Consider the following 22,801-nt stretch of genomic DNA (forward strand, 5'->3'; position numbering starts at 1 on the left):
AACATGGATGACTGAAATGGGCGAAAAGCCAAAACGATAAAGAAGACGACGCCATCTCTCCCCCTCGTCCCTGTGCCACCATGGGGAAGGGAGAGCGTCTGCAACCCCTGTGCCGTGTGTGTGTGTCTTTGGCGTTGGGTGCGTTGTCGCCTTGTTTTTGATAATGCTACGCAAACATAAAAACTGGGTGCCAATTCGAAATAATAAAAGATGGCCGGCCAGCAGGATGTACGGTGGACGGGGGGCTGCCGGCAGGGAGGGGGAATGCACTGGCTAAAGCTGTGTAATTATACCCGATACTCAAAATGAGTATTGGGGTATATTAGATTTGTGGTAAAAGTGGATGTGTGTAACGTCCAGAAGAAATCGTTTCCTACCCTATAAAGTATATATATTCTTGATCAGCATCAATAGCCGAGTCGATTGAGCCATGTCTGTCTGTCCCTCCGTCCGTCTGTCCGTCCGTCCGTCTGTCCGTCCCCTTCAGCGCCTAGTACTCAAAGACTATAAGAGCTAGAGCAACGATGTTTCTGATCCAGACTTCTGTGATATGTCTGTTCAAAGTGACCACCACGATAATTAGATATTGATCTCTAACAACACTGCGCATGTGCCCTGCTGCATATCGATGTTCTCATATCGATGTTCTCATATCGATGTTCTCATATCGATATTCTTCTTTCGGCGTCTGTCTCTTGCGTATGTTACTCGGAAGCACATATAATTCTGTATACTGATCTTCTGCTGTCTTACAAATAAAATAACTTTAACAGGTTATGGGCCCAGACACCAATTCACCCAGAAACAGTATAAAACAGAAACAGTGAGAAACAATAAACATTGTTTGGTGCTTAGTGAAAAGCAGTGCTAAAAAAATGACATAGACTCATTAGTGTATGTGTGTACATAGAAAGGCAAAAGAACAAGTTGAACAAATTCAACGGAGATTCGCATTGTGTTTTTTATACCCGATACTCAAAATGAGTATTGGGGTATATTAGATTTGTGGTAAAAGTGGATGTGTGTAACGTCCAGAAGGAATCGTTTCCGACCCCATAAAGTATATATATTCTTGATCAGCATCAATAGCCGAGACGATTGAGCCCTGTCTGTCTTTCCGTCTGTCCGTCCGTCCGTCTGTCCGTCCGTCCGTCCGTCCGTCCGTCCGTCCGTCCGTCCGTCCCCTTCAGCGCCTAGTGCTCAAAGACTATAAGAGCTAGAGCAACGATGTTTTGTATCCAGACTTCTGTGATATGTCACTGCTACAAAAATATTTCAAAACTTCGCCCCGCCCACTTCCGCCCCCACAAAGGACGAAAATCTGTGGCATCCACATTTTTAAAGATACGATAAAGCTAAAAACGCAGAATCGTAGAGGATGACTATATGTTCGAGAGTGTAAAATCTCAACCAGATCGTATAATTATTATAGCCAGAATCAAGAAAACAATTTCATTCTTTCTCGCTCTGTCTCTCTCTAACACACAGGTTTCATGGTCGGCTTTGCCAATTGCAAAATATGAGTTCAAGGATCTCAGAACCTATAAGAGCCAGAGCAACCAAATTTGGTATCCACACTCCTGTGATATCGGACCTTGACCGTTTCGTGTCCAAATTTCGCCACACCCCCTTCCGCCCCCGCAAAGGACGAAAATCTGGGGCATCCACAAATCTCAGAGACTATTAAGGCTAGAATAACCAAATTTGGTATCCGCACTTCTGTTAGATCTCACTATAAAACGTATATCTCAGAATTTCGCCCCACCCCCTTCCGCCCCCACAAAGAACGAAAATCTGTTGCATCCACAATATTGTACATTCGAGAAAACTAAAAACGCAGAATCATAGATATTGACTATATCTATCAGATTGCTGAATCTGGATCAGATCGGATCATTTTTGTAGCCAAAAGCAAGAAATCAATTTGCAGTGGCCACGCAGCGCCCGACGTCACGCTCAGACTGATTTTCTGTCTCTCTCGCACGCACTCTTTGTCGTGTGGTTCAATATTAGCGGCGTCTGCCGCAGGAAAGCCATACTGACTTAGTATCGGGTATAACTGTAGAGTTGCGGTGTACGCAGCAACTCACTACGTTCCCCCTCGTTTTGATTAGATTTTTGCAGCGAATCGGACCGTTGCCGTGGTTTAAAGTCCAAAATAAAGCAGTCCCAACGGATCAAGAAACACAAAAGCGAACGGAGACTCAAGTGTATACCCAAAAGTGTGTATACCAAGCCTTAGAAAATCCCGAGTGTGTGTGTGTAAATAGCAACTCGGAGGGATACTTAAGCGGAAACAAAAAAACAAAAGAAAGACACGGACAACAGTATTGTCGTCGTAGTTGCTTTGTGCATGAGACGATCGACAGTTACAAATTTTGCACTGTGGGACAATAAGTATACAAAATGAGTGGAAATATGAATTTCAATATTGAGAAACTGGACGAAAACAATTATAGCACATGGGAAGTTTTGATGAGAAGTGTTCTCATACAAAATGATTTGTGGCCAATCGTCAGTGGTAAAATTGAGCTTAGTGAAAGTGCAACAAATGAGCAACGTGCAGCTTTTGAACTAAAGGATCAAAAGGCGTTGGCGTCAATTTTACTTTGTGTTAAATCGACCCAACTAAACAATATTAAAAATTGTGTATCGTCGTCACAGGCATGGCAAAAGCTAAATAAAATTCACAGGCCAAGCGGACCAGCAAGGGTAGTGCTTTTAATTAAACAATTGTTGACGTTAAAAATGTCGGATGGTATAAGTGCACAGGAATCTTTGCGCAAATTCCAGGTGGTACACGAGGCTTTAGCAGAGGTCAACATAAAGGTTGATGAAAAGATCTTATCAGCTGTGTTGCTAAATGGTTTGCCTAAATCGTATGAAAGTTTTGTTGTTGCGATTGAGACGCGAGATGATTTGCCGAGCTTGAGCATGCTAAAAATAAAAATTTCTGAAGAAGCGAATAGGCAGGAAGATAGCATTAGCAAGGAAATTACAAGTAGCGCGGAACTTCACGTCAGTTATGACAACAACAATTTTAAGAAAAACTTTAAGAAGGGCAAAAAGTGTTTTAAGTGCGGAAAGGAAGGGCATTTTAAATCGGAATGACGTGCTAAAAGCAAGCAGGAAGGAGCAAACAACAAGGGCGCAAACAGTAAAAGCGGGGAAAGATTGGGTACAATGCTTTGCGTAACCGAATATGCCAAAGTGGAACCAGAAAAATATGTACCAATCCTAAGTTTAGCTAAGCCAAATGACCAGATGTTAAGTGCATGGTGCATAGACAGTGGCGCACCGGCGCATCTATGTTGTGACAAGGAACGCTTTGTGTCGTTCACGGAAGATAATCAAAAAGTATTTTTAGCCGGCGGTAAATCACTTATTACTGAAGGGCATGGAACTGTTCAAGTAAAGTTCGGTGATAGATCCGTTACGCTGGAAAAGGTTATCTTGGTACCAGATTTGCAGTACAATTTTATATCGGTCACAAAACTATTAAAACATGGAAAAAAAGTTGTGTTTGAGAAAAATCAAGCGATGATTTTTGAAAACGGAAAAATAGCTATAAAGGCACATCTGGAAAATGGATTGTTTATGGTTCAGGACAATCAGGAAAAGTGTATGAACATTGTAAATGTTGAGGCATATGCATTCAAATGGCACAATAGGTTCGGCCATGTACATTTTGACGCATTAAAGGAAATGGTTAACAAGGAGATGGTAATAGGTCTCAAGGGCATATACAAGCCAAAACAAGTGTGTGCAACATGCGCAAAAAGTAAAATTTGCGTGCAACCATTTAAATCGAGCACAATCAGGTCAAAGGGCGTTCTAGACTTAATACATACTGATGTATGCGGTCCAATGCAAAAGCAGTCAATGGGAGGCAATCGATATTTCGCCACATTTATTGATGATTGTTCAAGATATGTATCAGTAAGTTTCCTAAAAACCAAAGATCAGGTTTTCGAGGCTTTTAAAGAATTTAAAAGTCAAGTTGAGTGCCAAACTGGGAGAAAAGTCAAGGTTTTACGAAGCGACAATGGCCGAGAATACATATCAAACGTTTTTGATAATTACCTAAACCAAAATGGAATAAAGCGAAACTTAACAGTGCCATATACACCTCAACAAAACGGAGTTGCAGAAAGGGCCAACAGAACATTGGTAGAAATGGCAAGAAGTATGCTGCTGCATGCTGGGTTAAGTGAATGCTATTGGGCAGAAGCAATTCGAACTGCCACGTATTTGCGAAATAGAGTGGCAAGCAGCTGCTTGAGCGGGGTGACACCTTTTGAAATATGGACAGGTAGAAAGCCAGTGGTATCGCATTTAAGAGTTTTTGGCTCAGTAGCGATAGCTCTAGATAAAACAAAGAAATCAAAGTTCGCACAGAAAGGCTTAGAGTATATAATGGTGGGCTACTCGGATACAGCCAAAGCATACCGTTTGGTCAGTAAAGAAACTAGGAAACTCGTAGAGAGTAGGGTGTCATTTTTGTAGAACCTGAAGGGGGCAAACTAGATGCATCATGTTCCAATGACATGGCATCAATTGAGGTTCAACAAAACCAGGACTCTGAACCCGAAATGGATAGCGAGCAATTTAAAGATCCAGAAAATGAGCCAGAAAATCAGGAGGAGATTAGGTCTAGTAATGACATTCTTGTAATTCCAGAACCAATAAGAGGACCAGGACGCCCAAGGAAGCAGTATCATATGCTCAATGCGATACTGGCAGCAGACGTACAAGTTCCACAAAACTACGCACAAGCTGAACGTTCTACTGAAGGCGAGATATGGAAAGCATCAATGAATTACGAGTACGAATCTCTCGTGAAGAACGGCACGTGGTCGCTTACTAAATTGCCTAGCGGGAAAAAGTCCATTAAATGCAGATGGGTTTACGCAGTTAAGTCCAATCCGGATGGAAGAGTGAACAGGCTCAAATCACGTCTGGTGGCGAAAGGTTGTAGCCAACGCTACGGGATCGACTACAAGGAAACATTTGCACCAGTTGTACGCCACGCAACTATCAGGTTGATAATTGTACTTGCAGTCGAACATGGTCTCCACCTACATCAAATGGATGTTGTCACGGCGTATCTCAACGGCGAATTGGAAGATGAGGTTTTTATGAAACAACCTGAGGGCTTCATCAGCGAAGTTCACCCAAATCACGTTTTGAGGCTTCACAAAAGTATATATGGCCTAAAACAATCAGGAAGAGTGTGGAACTCTACGTTGGATGCAACGCTGAGACGCATTGGTTTTATACCGACTGTCAACGAACCCTGTCTGTATTGTAAGCCAGGTAAAAATATGTGTCTAAGGCGTGTTTTGGCGTGTAAGGACCTAGATGATATATCTGATATCAAGATAAAGATCGCAGCAGAATTTGATGTGGTTGACATCGGGCCTATGCAATACTTTTTAGGTATTGAGGTGAAACGTGAAGGCAGTACGGGTGCGATTTCAATCAGCCAACGGAAGTATATTAGAGAGTTGCTCGAACAGTACAATTTGAAAGATTGTCGACAGACGTCCACGCCTCTTGAAGCTGGTTACCAGGTGGCATGCAACAAAGAGGACTGCCGCAGGGTCGACATCACATCGTTCCAAAAGCTAATTGGAGAGTTATCTTATCTTGCTGTTATGACTCGTCCGGACATTACGCATTCGGTGAACAAATTAGCACAACGTAACAAGGATCCTCATTCCGAGCATGAAGCGGCAGCCAAGCACATCCTTCGATATTTGGCAAAAACTATCGACTGGGAGATATGCTACACAAAGCAAGGAAAGGCAATTGAGTGTTTTGTTGATGCAGATTGGGCAAGTGATATGACGAACCGAAAGTCATTCACTGGCTATGTATGCATGTTGGCAGGAGGAGCGGTTTCTTGGGAGTCAAGAAAGCAATCGACGGTTGCCCTCAGTTCCACGGAGGCAGAGTACATAGCCTAATCATCTGCAGCAAAAGAGGAGATATACTTTCGCAGCCTACTGATTGACTTGAAGCTGATGTCCAAGGAGTCAGCTATTCAGATGTACGGCGACAACATTGGAGCACAGCAGCTTGCTAGAAACCCCATGTTTCATGCACGTACAAAGCACATCGACGTCAAGATACATCATATTCGAGAGGTTCTCAAGAGAGGTGAAGTCAACATTGCGTATCTGCCAACCGATGAGATGATAGCAGATGTCCTCACAAAGAACTTAGCCAAGGTTAAGCAAGGTTAAAAGATCGTTTATATTATTGGATATTAGTTAAGTATATTTAAAGTTTGTAAACATGCGTTGTGTTGAGGAGGAGTGTTCAAAGTGACCGCCACGATAATTAGATATTGATCTCTAACAACACTGCGCATGTGCCCTGCTGCATATCGATGTTCTCATATCGATGTTCTCATATCGATATTCTTCTTTCGGCGTCTGTCTCTTGCGTATGTTACTCGGAAGCACATATAATTCTGTATACTGATCTTCTGCTGTCTTACAAATAAAATAACTTTAACAATGTCACTGCTACAAAAATATTTCAAAACCTCGCCCCGCCCACTTCCGCCCCCACAAAGGACGAAAATCTGTGGCATCCACATTTTTAAAGATACGATAAAACCAAAAAATCGCAGAATCGTAGAGGATGACTATATCTTCTAGAGTGCAAAATCTAAGCCAGATCGTATAATTATTATAGCCACAATCAAGAAAACAATTTCATTCTTTCTCACTCTGTCTCTCTAACACACAGGTTTCATGGTCGGTTTTGCCAATTGAAAAATATGAGTTCAAGAATCTCAGAACCCATAAAAGCTAGAGCAACCAAATTTGGTATCCACACTCCTGTGATATCGGACCTTGACCATTTTGAGTCAAAATTTCGCCACACCCCCTTCCGCCCCCACAAAGGACGAAAATCTGTTGCATCCACAATATTGCACACTCGAGAAAACTAAAAACGCAGAATCATAGATAATGATCATATTTATCAGATTGCTGAATCTGGATCAGATCAGATCATTTTTATAGCCAAAAGGAACAAATCAATTTGCAGTGGCTACGCAGAACCCGACGTCACGCTCAGACTGATTTTCTGTCTCTCTCGCACGCACTCTTTGTCGTGTCGCTTAATATTAGCGGCGTCTGCCGAAGAAGAACCATACTGACTAAGTATCGGGTATAAATGTAGAGTTGCGGTGTCCGCAGCAACTCACAACGTTCCCCCTCGTTTTTGTTGTTGTTTGGCTTTCCCTCAGTTTTCTCTCTGGTTTTTTTGCGCCTGGTTTTTTCTTGTCTGCTGGGCCGTTTTTATTTCCTACGCAACCTTCAGCTGTCAGAGGAAGCTGCTAGAAGGGTGAAACACCACCCCAAAGGGGGTAGGGGGAGGGGGAGAAGTGGGTGGTTGGGTGGGTGAGGCAGTCAACCATTTACACGTTTCAGTTCGCGTGCGTTTGAGCATGAAAATAAAAAGAAAGGACTCGAGGAATCGGAAGCTCAAAAATCAACAAAATTAAAGCCCAAGAAAACCCGCAAAGAAAATCACGCAAAAAATGTGGGAAAAAAATAAAAACCGAATGAGAATTTCAGAGAAAGTCTATAATTTGAGGGGCTCTCCAGGGGAGAGGGGAAAGAGACGCGTAGAGAAAGCTCCTGGGAGAAGCTCCGGCCGAATGCCCGCGAGAATTGAGATTTCGATTCTCAAATCAGAATCAAAAGATGTGGATTACAAGGGTCCGAGGTGGGGTGGCTCTGAGTCTTATAGATGGATAATAAAGGTGGCAAAGGACTCTCACCTGCACATGACTTCGTGCGTCAACAGGACCCGACACATCTCCGGATTCTTGTCCTGACCCTCATAGATGATGGCCTACAATTAGAATGGGAATATGATAAAGAAATTAGTAAGAAGGGAAACGATCTATAATACTAAGAATAAAAATGTTGAACAATAGAATAGAACAATAGAAGATCCTCTTTTAAGATGGATGAGAATATCTATATCTTGAGCTTAAGGAACCCCTTAGCCGTGATATCTTTTGTGGTCTCCTCATTGATTTGCTTGGCTTCACTTTCCTTTTTTCCTTTCGCGGGTAATCCCCAAAATAAGACCCCGTTATTAACGACCGCCCAGCTATCGACACCAGTGCACACCACAAGATTTGTGGTAAAAGTGGATGTGTGTAACGTCCAGAAGGAATCGTTTCCGACCCCATAAAGTATATATATTCTTGATTAGCATCAATAGCCGAGTCGATTGAGCCCTGTCTGTCTGTCCGTCCGTCCGTCCGTCCGTCCGTCTGTCCGTCCCCTTCAGCGCCTAGTGCTCAAAGACTATAAGAGCTAGAGTAACGATGTTTTGGATCCAGACTTCTGTGATATGTCATTGCTACAAGAAAATTTCAAAACTTTGCCCCGCCCCACAAAGGGCGAAAATCTGTAACATCCACAATTTCGACGATACGAGAAAACCAAAAACGCAGAATCGTAGAAGCTGACTATATCTTCTAGAGTGCAAAATCTGAACCAGATCGTATCATTATTATAGCCAGCATCAAGAAAACAATTTCATTTTTTCTCGCCCTGTCTCTCTCTAACACACCCGTAGCATAGGCGGCTTTGCTTAGAGTAAAACATTAGCGCATAGATCTCAGAGAAAACAAAAACTAGAGCAACCAAATTTGGTATCCACACTCCTAATATATCGGACCGAGACGAGTTTGTTTCAAAATTTTGCCACACCTCCTTCCGCCCCGCGAAGGACGAAAATCTGGGGATATTCAAAAATCTCAGAGACTATTAAGGCTAGAGTAACCAAATTTGGTATCCGCACTCCTGTTAGATCTTACTATAAAACGTGTATCTCAAAATTTCGCCCCACCCCCTTCCGCCCACACAAAGGACGAAAATCTGTTGCATCCACAATATTGCACATTCGAGAAAACTAAAAACGCAGAATCATAGATAATGACCATATCTATCAGATTACTGAATCTGGATCAGATCAGATCATTTTTATAGTCAAAAGGAACAAATCAATTTGCACTGGCTACGCAGCCCCCGACGTCACGCTCAGACTGATTTTCTGTCTCTCTCGCACGCACTCTTTGTCGTGTCGTTTAAGATTAGCGGCGTCTGCCGGAGGAGAGCTATACTGACTTAGTATCGGGTATAACTGTAGAGTTGCGGTGTCCGCAGCAACTCACAACGTTCCCCCTCGTTTTTTTGTTTTATTTGTGTGTGTGTGGCGGCAGGGTTGGGAGGGGACCAGGGGGTGTCAGTGTCAGTGGCAGACCCGAAATCATGCCATGTGGAAGAGAGAGAGAACCGCAAGTGCAACGTTGGCCAATCTGCTGCAATTTCCTTTGGACAAAGGAGCTGCTGGAAAAACCTCTCGAACAAATAGCTAAACAAACGATGGCACAAGGGAGGGGTGCTGCGTGGGAGGTGGGCTCAAACGCACAACAAAAAGGCGCATAGTTCTCTAATTTAAAAATGATTAAAGCGGGTTGCACTCATCCTCATCCTCGTAACTGAGGATCACCCCGAGGATCACATCCCCCCTCCGGCGACGGGGGGTGGCTTTCTGGGCTGCCTGAAGGGAGGGGTGGGGGATCATTCATCACGCGGCGGCAGTACGCCAGAGATACACGCAAAAGTAATAATAATAACCGAATGTATCCTAGGAAAACCTGAACCGTGAGTTCATCCACCAAAAAATTAAAACAAACGAGGGGGAACGTTGTGAGTTGCTGCGGACACCGCAACTCTACAGTTATACCCGATACTAAGTCAGTATGGCTCTCCTCCGGCAGACGCCGCTAATATTGAACGACACGACAAAGAGTGCGTGCGAGAGAGACAGAAAATCAGTCTGAGCGTGACGTCTGGCGCTGCGTAGCCACTGCAAATTGATTTGTTCCTATTGGCTATAAAAATGATCTGATCTGATCCAGATTCAGCAATCTGATAGATATGGTCATTATCTATGATTCTGCGTTTTTAGTTTTTTCGAATCTGCAATATTGTGGATGCAACAGATTTTCGTCCTTTGTGTGGGCGGAAGGAGGTGGGGCGAAATTTTGAGATATACGTTTTATAGTGAGATCTAACAGGAGTGCGGATACTAAATTTGTTTACTCTAGCGTTAATAGTCTCTGAGATTTGTGGATGCCCTAGATTTTCGTCCTTTGCGGGGGCGGAAGGGGGTGTGGCGAAATTTTGACACAAAACGGTCAAGGTCCGATATCACAGGAGTGTGGATACCAATTTTGGTTGCTATGGCTCTTATAGGTTCTGAGATCCTTGAACTCATATTTTGCAATTGGCAAAACCGACCATGAAACCTGTGTGTTAGAGAGAGACAGAGCGAGAAAGAATGAAATTGTTTTCTTGATTCTGGCTATAATAATTATACGATCTGGTTCAGATTTTGCACTCTAGAAGATATAGTCAGCTTCTACGATTCTGCGTTTTTGGTTTTCTCGTATCGTCGAAATTGTGGATGTTACAGATTTTCGCCCTTTGTGGGGCGGGGCAAAGTTTTGAAATTTTCTTGTAGCAATGACATATCACAGAAGTCTGGATCCAAAACATCGTTACTCTAGCTCTTATAGTCTTTGAGCACTAGGCGCTGAAGGGGACGGACAGACGGACGGACGGACAGACGGATAGACGGACAGACAGACATGGCTCAATCGACTCGGCTATTGATGCTGATCAAGAATATATATACTTTATGGGGTCGGAAACGATTCCTTCTGGACGTTACACACATCCACTTTTACCACAAATCTAATATACCCCAATACTCATTTTGAGTATCGGTTATAAAAAAACGAGGTGGAACGTTGTGTGCTGCGGACACCGCAACTCTACAGTTATACCCGATACTAAGTCAGTATGGCTCTCCTCCGGCAGACGCCGCTAATATTAAACGACACGACAAAGAGTGCGTGCGAGAGAGACAGAAAATCAGTCTGAGCGTGACGTCGGGCGCTGCGTAGCCACTGCAAATTGATTTCTTGCTTTTGGCTACAAAAATGATCCGATCTGAACCAGATTCAGCAATCTGATAGATATGGTCATTATCTATGATTCTGCGTTTTTAGTTTTCTCGAATGTGCAATATTGTGGATGAAACAGATTTTCGTCCTTTGTGGGGGCGGAAGGGGGGGGGCGAAATTCTGAGATATACGTTTAATAGTGAGATCTAACAGGAGTGCGGATACTAAATTTGGTTACTCTAGCGTTAATAGTCTCTGAGATTTGTGGATGCCCCAGATTTTCGTGCTTTGCGGGGGCGGAAGGGGTGTGGCGAAATTTTGACACAAAATGGTCAAGGTCCGATATCACAGGAGTGTGGATACCGAATTTGGTTGCTCTAGCTCTTATGGGTTCTGAGCTCCTTGAACTCATATTTTGCAATTGGCAAAACCGACCATGAAACCTGTATGTTAGAGAGAGACAGAGCGAGAAAGAATGAAATTGTTTTCTTGATTCTGGCTATAATAATTGTATAATTATCTGGTTCAGATTTTGCACTCTAGAAGATATAGTCATCTTCTACGATTCTGCGTTTTTAGTTTTCTTGTATCGTCGAAATTGTGGATGCCACAGATTTTCGCCCTTTGTGGGGGCGGAAGTGGGCGGGGCAATGTTTTGAAATATTATTGTAGCAGTGACATATCACAAAAGTCTGGATCCAAAACATCGTTGCTCTAGCTCTTATAGTCTTTGAGCACTAGGCGCTGAAGGGGACGGACAGACGGAAAGACGGACAGACGGAGGGACGGACAGACGGACAGACAGACATGGCTCAATCGACTCGGCTATTGATGCTGATCAAGAATATATATACTTTATGGGGTCGGAAACGGTTCCTTCTTGACGTTACACACATCCACTTTTACCACAAATCTAATATACCCCAATACTCATTTTGAGTATCGGGTATAAAAAACATAGTACGAATTTTTTGTTGAGTGTGTGAGGACGAAAAGATACCCAGTATTTGGGATAACATAAAATATATCTACTCTGGCCTTAGACCAATTCCCGAGGGAATGTTTTTTGGTAGATCTGTGGACTATTTGATCCCACGAAGAGCTTTACAGAAGGGCCTATTTTTTTAATGATCTCAAGAGTAGAAGAGTTGTGCTGTCTGTAACATTCTTCTGCCTGAAAATAATATACCCCCGTCTTCAAAGGACTACTGGGTACACAAAAACGCAGAGAAGAATGCTGCCACTTGCCACCCAGCGTCAAGGACGAGTGCTTTCCCACCCAACATATGTGCATTTGTTCTCCTCGAAGCCAAAAACTGAAACTGAGGATGAGCAGGAGGGCAGGAAGCCAGGAAGCTGTGTGTGTGTGCCCAGCCAAATAGATAATCAGAAATTAATTTTAATGCAACCAGCAGCAGTACCGGTAGCAGTTCTGTCACCCCCTTTTGGAAGGCAAACCACCCAGGCCCTTCGCCCTTCGCCCTACCCCCCTGCTGTGCGCGCATATAAAAGTTATGATCATCACTTATTATCCCGTTTGTCAGGTTAATAACTTCCCCCCGGTGCAACCTGTGTGTAAAGGATCAGCGGCAGGACAGCTCTCGATAGCCCGGCTCAATGTCCAATCTGTGTGGGATATCGTGCCAGACTTACGGGTTGAAGCCCTCTACTCCGTCCACTAATTATAGGCCCAGGACCTGGATGGTGTATGGTCCTTTTTTTATCCCTTTCGGGCCAAGTCTAATGGATTTTCTATGTTTTTTTCCCCTCTGCTGGCAGGACATAAAGTTTGCATTTTTCTGTTATATTTGTCACCTGTTTATTTGGGATTTAATGCGAGTTGGAGTTGGGATCGGAACTATATATAGTTTTGAGGAGGATTAGGCGAATGGGAAGCTTCAGGAACAAGCTCCAACCAGAGATCCTCATCAATCATCCTTGTGCCGGGGATGCAGAAACAAACAATAAGTTGGCTCTTTTCCCCTTTCTTCGCAGGGTCCTGGTGGAAATCGGAGGTTAAATCTAACGAAAGCCACTAAAACTGGAGTAAAAGCGTTTAAACTACGTGTTGATAACACGACAAAGAACAGGAGCCAGGGCCAAAAAAGAGGAGCAACGAAAAGACAGCAAAAACAACAAAATTCCCGGAAAAAAGCCAGTGATGAAGTGATGACAGGCAGGGGGCCGAACAGGATGAAAACAGAAGCGGCTTTTAAAATTTAAACGATTTTCCATCAAAACTCCACGGAAAAAGATACTGTTTTTTTTGCTGCTGCATTTTTTGCAAATTGTTATTATCGCGTTTGGAATAAAATAAATCGACATCCCTTGCATTATTCACGCACTCTGAATGTGGAGCGATGTTGAGCTGGGACGCTGAGCGTTGCATGCTGCACGTTGTGAGTTGCTGCGGACACCGCAACTCTACAGTTATACCCGATACTAAGTCAGTATGGCTCTCCTCCGGCAGACGCCGCTAATATTGAACGACACGACAAAGAGTGCGTGCGAGAGAGACAGAAAATCAGTCTGAGCGTGACGTCTGGCGCTGCGTAGCCACTGCAAATTGATTTGTTCCTATTGGATATAAAAATGATCTGATCTGATCCAGATTCAGCAATCTGATAGATATGGTCATTATCTATGATTCTGCGTTTTTAGTTTTCTCGAATCTGCAATATTGTGGATGCAACAGATTTTCGTCCTTTGTGTGGGCGGAAGGAAGTGGGGCGAAATTTTGAGATATACGTTTTATAGTGAGATCTAACAGGAGTGCGGATACTAAATTTGGTTACTCTAGCGTTAATAGTCTCTGAGATTTGTGGATGCCCCAGATTTTCGTCCTTTGCGGGGGCGGAAGGGGTGTGGCGAAATTTTGACACAAAACGGTCAAGGTCCGATATCACAGGAGTGTGGATACCAATTTTGGTTGCTATGGCTCTTATAGGTTCTGAGATCCTTGAACTCATATTTTGCAATTGGCAAAACCGACCATGAAACCTGTGTGTTAGAGAGAGACAGAGCGAGAAAGAATGAAATTGTTTTCTTGATTCTGGCTATAATAAATATACGATCTGGTTCAGATTTTGCACTCTAGAAGATATAGTCAGCTTCTACGATTCTGCGTTTTTGGTTTTCTCGTATCGTCGAAATTGTGGATGTTACAGATTTTCGCCCTTTGTGGGGCGGGGCAAAGTTTTGAAATTTTCTTGTAGCAGTGACATATCACAGAAGTCTGGATCCAAAACATCGTTACTCTAGCTCTTATAGTCTTTGAGCACTAGGCGCTGAAGGGGACGGACAGACGGACGGACGGACAGACGGATAGACGGACACACAGACATGGCTCAATCGACTCGGCTATTGATGCTGATCAAGAATATATATACTTTATGGGGTCGGAAACGATTCCTTCTGGACGTTACACACATCCACTTTTACCACAAATCTAATATACCCCAATACTCATTTTGAGTATCGGGTATAAAAAAACGAGGTGGAACGTTGTGTGCTGCGGACACCGCAACTCTACAGTTATACCCGATACTAAGTCAGTATGGCTCTCCTCCGGCAGACGCCGCTAATATTAAACGACACGACAAAGAGTGCGTGCGAGAGAGACAGAAAATCAGTCTGAGCGTGACGTCGGGCGCTGCGTAGCCACTGCAAATTGATTTCTTGCTTTTGGCTACAAAAATGATCCGATCTGAACCAGATTCAGCAATCTGATAGATGTGGTCGTTATCTATTATTCTGCGTTTTTAGTTTTCTCCAATGGGCAATATTGTGGATGAAACAGATTTTCGTCCTTTGTGGGGGCGGAAGGGGGGGGGGGGGCGAAATTCTGAGATATACGTTTAATAGTGAGATCTAACAGGAGTGCGGATACTAAATTTGGTTACTCTAGCGTTAATAGTCTCTGAGATTTGTGGATGCCCCAGATTTTCGTCCTTTGCGGGGGCGGAAGGGGGTGTGGCGAAATTTTGACACAAAATGGTCAAGGTCCGATATCACAGGAGTGTGGATACCGAATTTGGTTGCTCTAGCTCTTATGGGTTCTGAGCTCCTTGAACTCATATTTTGCAATTGGCAAAACCGACCATGAAACCTGTATGTTAGAGAGAGACAGAGCGAGAAAGAATGAAATTGTTTTCTTGATTCTGGCTATAATAATTGTATAATTATCTGGTTCAGATTTTGCACTCTAGAAGATATAGTCATCTTCTACGCTTCTGCGTTTTTAGTTTTCTTGTATCGTCGAAATTGTGGATGCCACAGATTTTCGCCCTTTGTGGGGGCGGAAGTGGGCGGGGCAATGTTTTGAAATATTATTGTAGCAGTGACATATCACAAAAGTCTGGATCCAAAACATCGTTGCTCTAGCTCTAATAGTCTTTGAGCACTAGGCGCTGAAGGGGACGGACAGACGGAAAGACGGACAGACGGAGGGACGGACAGACGGACAGACGGACAGACAGACATGGCTCAATCGACTCGGCTATTGATGCTGATCAAGAATATATATACTTTATGGGGTCGGAAACGGTTCCTTCTTGACGTTACACACATCCACTTTTACCACAAATCTAATATACCCCAATACTCATTTTGAGTATCGGGTATAAAAAACATAGTACGAATTTTTTGTTGAGTGTGTGAGGACGAAAAGATACCCAGTATTTGGGATAACATAAAATATATCTACTCTGGCCTTAGACCAATTCCCGAGGGAATGTTTTTTGGTAGATCTGTGGACTATTTGATCCCACGAAGAGCTTTACAGAAGGGCCTATTTTTTTAATGATCTCAAGAGTAGAAGAGTTGTGCTGTCTGTAACATTCTTCTGCCTGAAAATAATATACCCCCGTCTTCAAAGGACTACTGGGTACACAAAAACGCAGAGAAGAATGCTGCCACTTGCCACCCAGCGTCAAGGACGAGTGCTTTCCCACCCAACATATGTGCATTTGTTCTCCTCGAAGCCAAAAACTGAAACTGAGGATGAGCAGGAGGGCAGGAAGCCAGGAAGCTGTGTGTGTGTGCCCAGCCAAATAGATAATCAGAAATTAATTTTAATGCAACCAGCAGCAGTACCGGTAGCAGTTCTGTCACCCCCTTTTGGAAGGCTAACCACCCAGGCCCTTCGCCCTTCGCACTGACCCCCTGCTGTGCGCGCATATAAAAGTTATGATCATCACTTATTATCCCGTTTGTCAGGTTAATAACTTCCCCCCGGTGCAACCTGTGTGTAAAGGATCAGCGGCAGGACAGCTCTCGATAGCCCGGCTCAATGTCCAATCTGTGTGGGATATCGTGCCAGACTTACGGGTTGAAGCCCTCTACTCCGTCCACTAATTATAGGCCCAGGACCTGGATGGTGTATGGTCCTTTTTTTATCCCCTTTCGGGGCCAAGTCTAATGGATTTTCTATGTTTTTTTCCCCTCTGCTGGCAGGACATAAAGTTTGCATTTTTCTGTTATATTTGTCACCTGTTTATTTGGGATTTAATGCGAGTTGGAGTTGGGATCGGAACTATATATAGTTTTGACGAGGATTAGGCGAATGGGAAGCTTCAGGAACAAGCTCCAACCAGAGATCCTCATCAATCATCCTTGTGCCGTGGATGCAGAAACAAACAATTAGTTGGCTCTTTTCCCCTTTCTTCGCAGGGTCCTGGTGGAAATCGGAGGTTAAATCTAAAAAAAAAAAACTCAAACTAAACGAAAGCCACTAAAACTGGAGTAAAAGCGTTTAAACTACGATTTATCAACACGACAAAGACCAGGAGCCAGGGCCAAAAAAGAGGAGCAACGAAAAGACAGCAAAAACAACAAAATTCCCGGAAAAAAGCCAGTGATGAAGTGATGACAGGCAGGGGCCGAACAGGATGAAAACAGAAGCGGCTTTTAAAATTTAAACGATTTTCCATCAAAACTCCACGGAAAAAGATACTGTTTTTTTTGCTGCTGCATTTTTTGCAAATTGTTATTATCGCGTTTGGAATAAAATAAATCGACATCCCTTGCATTATTCACGCACTCTGAATGTGGAGCGATGTTGAGCTGGGACGCTGAGCGTTGCATGCTGCACGTTGTGAGTTGCTGCGGACACCGCAACTCTACAGTTATACCCGATACTAAGTCAGTATGGCTCTCCTCCGGCAGACGCCGCTAATATTGAACGACACGACAAAGAGTGCGTGCGAGAGAGACAGAAAATCAGTCTGAGCGTGACGTCTGGCGCTGCGTAGCCACTGCAAATTGATTTGTTCCTATTGGATATAAAAATGATCTGATCTGATCCAGATTCAGCAATCTGATAGATATGGTCATTATCTATGATTCTGCGTTTTTAGTTTTCTCGAATGTGCAATATTGTGGATGCAACAGATTTTCGTCCTTTGTGTGGGCGGAAGGAAGTGGGGCGAAATTTTGAGATATACGTTTTATAGTGAGATCTAACAGGAGTGCGGATACTAAATTTGGTTACTCTAGCGTTAATAGTCTCTGAGATTTGTGGATGCCCTAGATTTTCGTCCTTTGCGGGGCGGAAGGGGGTGTGGCGAAATTTTGACACAAAACGGTCAAGGTCCGATATCACAGGAGTGTGGATACCAATTTTGGTTGCTATGGCTCTTATAGGTTCTGAGATCCTTGAACTCATATTTTGCAATTGGCAAAACCGACCATGAAACCTGTGTGTTAGAGAGAGACAGAGCGAGAAAGAATGAAATTGTTTTCTTGATTCTGGCTATAATAATTATACGATCTGGTTCAGATTTTGCACTCTAGAAGATATAGTCAGCTTCTACGATTCTGCGTTTTTGGTTTTCTCGTATCGTCGAAATTGTGGATGTTACAGATTTTCGCCCTTTGTGGGGCGGGGCAAAGTTTTGAAATTTTCTTGTAGCAGTGACATATCACAGAAGTCTGGATCCAAAACATCGTTACTCTAGCTCTTATAGTCTTTGAGCACTAGGCGCTGAAGGGGACGGACAGACGGACGGACGGACAGACGGATAGACGGACAGACAGACATGGCTCAATCGACTCGGCTATTGATGCTGATCAAGAATATATATACTTTATGGGGTCGGAAACGATTCCTTCTGGACGTTACACACATCCACTTTTACCACAAATCTAATATACCCCAATACTCATTTTGAGTATCGGGTATAAAAAAACGAGGTGGAACGTTGTGTGCTGCGGACACCGCAACTCTACAGTTATACCCGATACTAAGTCAGTATGGCTCTCCTCCGGCAGACGCCGCTAATATTAAACGACACGACAAAGAGTGCGTGCGAGAGAGACAGAAAATCAGTCTGAGCGTGACGTCGGGCGCTGCGTAGCCACTGCAAATTGATTTCTTGCTTTTGGCTACAAAAATGATCCGATCTGAACCAGATTCAGCAATCTGATAGATGTGGTCGTTATCTATTATTCTGCGTTTTTAGTTTTCTCGAATGTGCAATATTGTGGATGAAACAGATTTTCGTCCTTTGTGGGGGCGGAAGGGGGGGGGGGCGAAATTCTGAGATATACGTTTAATAGTGAGATCTAACAGGAGTGCGGATACTAAATTTGGTTACTCTAGCGTTAATAGTCTCTGAGATTTGTGGATGCCCCAGATTTTCGTCATTTGCGGGGCGGAAGGGGGTGTGGCGAAATTTTGACACAAAATGGTCAAGGTCCGATATCACAGGAGTGTGGATACCGAATTTGGTTGCTCTAGCTCTTATGGGTTCTGAGCTCCTTGAACTCATATTTTGCAATTGGCAAAACCGACCATGAAACCTGTATGTTAGAGAGAGACAGAGCGAGAAAGAATAAAATTGTTTTCTTGATTCTGGCTATAATAATTGTATAATTATCTGGTTCAGATTTTGCACTCTAGAAGATATAGTCATCTTCTACGATTCTGCGTTTTTAGTTTTCTTGTATCGTCGAAATTGTGGATGCCACAGATTTTTGCCCTTTGTGGGGGCGGAAGTGGGCGGGGCAATGTTTTGAAATATTATTGTAGCAGTGACATATCACAAAAGTCTGGATCCAAAACATCGTTGCTCTAGCTCTAATAGTCTTTGAGCACTAGGCGCTGAAGGGACGGACAGACGGAAAGACGGACAGACGGAGGGACGGACAGACGGACAGACAGACATGGCTCAATTGACTCGGCTATTGATGCTGATCAAGAATATATATACTTTATGGGGTCGGAAACGGTTCCTTCTTGACGTTACACACATCCACTTTTACCACAAATCTAATATACCCCAATACTCATTTTGAGTATCGGGTATAAAAAACATAGTACGAATTTTTTGTTGAGTGTGTGAGGACGAAAAGATACCCAGTATTTGGGATAACATAAAATATATCTACTCTGGCCTTAGACCAATTCCCGAGGGAATGTTTTTTGGTAGATCTGTGGACTATTTGATCCCACGAAGAGCTTTACAGAAGGGCCTATTTTTTTAATGATCTCAAGAGTAGAAGAGTTGTGCTGTCTGTAACATTCTTCTGCCTGAAAATAATATACCCCCGTCTTCAAAGGACTACTGGGTACACAAAAACGCAGAGAAGAATGCTGCCACTTGCCACCCAGCGTCAAGGACGAGTGCTTTCCCACCCAACATATGTGCATTTGTTCTCCTCGAAGCCAAAAACTGAAACTGAGGATGAGCAGGAGGGCAGGAAGCCAGGAAGCTGTGTGTGTGTGCCCAGCCAAATAGATAATCAGAAATTAATTTTAATGCAACCAGCAGCAGTACCGGTAGCAGTTCTGTCACCCCCTTTTGGAAGGCAAACCACCCAGGCCCTTCGCCCTTCGCCCTGCCCCCCTGCTGTGCGCGCATATAAAAGTTATGATCATCACTTATTATCCCGTTTGTCAGGTTAATAACTTCCCCCCGGTGCAACCTGTGTGTAAAGGATCAGCGGCAGGACAGCTCTCGATAGCCCGGCTCAATGTCCAATCTGTGTGGGATATCGTGCCAGACTTACGGGTTGAAGCCCTCTACTCCGTCCACTAATTATAGGCCCAGGACCTGGATGGTGTATGGTCCTTTTTTTATCCCCTTTCGGGGCCAAGTCTAATGGATTTTCTATGTTTTTTTCCCCTCTGCTGGCAGGAAATAAAGTTTGCATTTTTCTGTTATATTTGTCACCTGTTTATTTGGGATTTAATGCGAGTTGGAGTTGGGATCGGAACTATATATAGTTTTGAGGAGGATTAGGCGAATGGGAAGCTTCAGGAACAAGCTCCAACCAGAGATCCTCATCAATCATCCTTGTGCCGGGGATGCAGAAACAAACAATAAGTTGGCTCTTTTCCCCTTTCTTCGCAGGGTCCTGGTGGAAATCGGAGGTTAAATCTAAAAAAAAAAAACTCAAACTAAACGAAAGCCACTAAAACTGGAGTAAAAGCGTTTAAACTACGATTTATCAACACGACAAAGACCAGGAGCCAGGGCCAAAAAAGAGGAGCAACGAAAAGACAGCAAAAACAACAAAATTCCCGGAAAAAAGCCAGTGATGAAGTGATGACAGGACAGGCAGCCAAAGGACAGGCAGGGGGCCGAACAGGATGAAAACAGAAGCGGCTTTTAAAATTTAAACGATTTTTCATCAAAACTCCACGGAAAAAGATACTGTTTTTTTTGCTGATGCATTTTTTGCAATTTGTTATTATCGCGTTTGGAATAAAATAAATCGACATCCCTTGCATTATTCACGCACTCTGAATGTGGAGCGATGTTGAGCTGGGACGCTGAGCGTTGCATGCTGCACGGTGCATGCTGCATGTTGCATATTTAACGGGCCAAATAAAAATCTCGCCAAACAAGATAAATTATCGCGCACAAAAGACCGTGTGCCAAAACAAAAACAAGACACAAAAAGGAATAAAAATAAAATTAAACGAGGGGAACGTTGTGAGTTGCTGCGGACACCGCAACTCTACAGTTATACCCGATACTAAGTCAGTATGGCTCTCCTCCGGCAGACGCCGCTAATATTAAACGACACGACAAAGAGTGCGTGCGAGAGAGACAGAAAATCAGTCTGAGCGTGACGTCGGGCGCTGCGTAGCCAGTGCAAATTGATTTGTTCCTTTTGGCTATAAAAATTATCTGATCTGGTCCAGATTCAGCAATCTGATAGATATGATCGCTATCTACGATTCTGCGTTTTTAGTTTTCTCGCATGTGCAATATTGTGGATGCCCTTTGTTTTCGTCCTTTGTTTTGAAATATTTTTGTAGCAGTGACATATCACAGAAGTCTGGATACAAAACATCGTTGCTCTAGCTCTTATAGTCTTTGAGCACTAGGCGCTGAAGGGGACGGACAGACCGACGGACGGACAGAAGGACAGACGGACAGACGTACAGACAGACATGGCTCAATCGTCTCGGCTATTGATGCTGCTCAAGAATATATATACTTTATGGGGTCGGAAACGATTCCTTCTGGACGTTACACACATCCACTTTTACCACAAATCTAATATACCCCAATACTCATTTTGAGTATCGGGTATAAAAAACCCTATCGAGGGTAGCTCTTAATTTATTAAAGCTTCATTTATCAGCGGAACGCATAAATTGCCGGCAGCCGAAAAAACAGGGGAAGTGAAGGGCAGGCGGAAGTAAAGGAGGTGACTGTTGCAAGGATCCGCCCGTGCATCCTTTATGTGAATGTACACACGGGCAGAACCCCTTTTTTTGGTCCTGCCTCCTGCCCAACAAATTTACATAATTTTCGAGGAGACCCTGGATAAGAATTGTACGTAATGTTGAAAATGTTATGAAAGCACAAAGAAATGCGTCACAGCTGGAAAAGAGGATTCCAATTAAATAAATCATGACCTAACCTTACTTTTGCTGCTATATATTGACAGAATGCGATGAAAGTTTAATGCAGGAGAAGGAACAAATACAGCTATTTGACAGAAAGAAAAGATCTCTAAATAATTTCTCTGTATTTTCTCTATTTCTTTATATTTTCTCTATAAGAAAAACACAGGTAAATGGGTGGTAACAGGGTGGCCATTGCACATTCCACACATGACACGACACCTCTGGCGTCTCGGGGTCTCCCCTGAGGGAGCCGCAAGAATTTCAAAGAGGATTCCATTCCGCATGCATTTCACATTTCGCATAATGAGGGCGATATGGCGGAGCGCTCCCCTCTCTTCCACCACTTGGCTCTGGCAACCACAGAAATGCACTTGCCGTGAAAGCATTTTTAATCGCATTGCCAGCAGTGCAAGCGAGCGGGAGAGGGACAGAGAGTGAGCCGAAGCGAGACAGACAAATCAGCAGGCAAATGGCTCCTCTCACACGCGCACACATGAGTTCTCACTCTCTTCTCTGCCTCTCACTATCCACAACGGTGTGTGTGTGTGGAGATGCAAATGTGGAGATTTTTCGCGCAATCTGTTCAATTTATTGAGCGACCAGCCGCGCCGGCAGCGCCACCGGCAACAACAATAACAATTTGCAATAAAACGAGCGGAGAAGAGAATGTGAAATGTGTTATTAATCGAAAATGATTCTCTCTGCTTTTAAGTGTTGACACACAAATTAATTTTATCGCTTAATTAACACGCGAAAAGTAGGCAGACAGCAGAGCTCGCCAGCAAGAGCAGGACAGCAGTATTGTTTGGCAGTGAATGATGAGTGTATTGTCCCTTTTGCTCTCTGCTGCGCTTTGCATTCGCTCTTCGAGCGGCTCAGCAACGGTTGGGCAACGGTTGGCTGCTCTGCGTGAAATATGTAAGTAT

At 43.6% G+C, this 22,801-nt stretch overlaps 1 pseudogene; it reads right to left on the reverse strand.

Annotated features, from left to right (window-relative positions):
* The window catches only part of LOC117195066, a 44,341-nt pseudogene that overhangs the window by 13,480 nt on the left and 8,060 nt on the right, over positions 1–22,801 (reverse strand).

This window comes from Drosophila miranda, assembly GCF_003369915.1.
Source record: "Drosophila miranda strain MSH22 chromosome Y unlocalized genomic scaffold, D.miranda_PacBio2.1 Contig_Y5_pilon, whole genome shotgun sequence".
NCBI lineage: Eukaryota > Metazoa > Arthropoda > Insecta > Diptera > Drosophilidae > Drosophila > Drosophila miranda.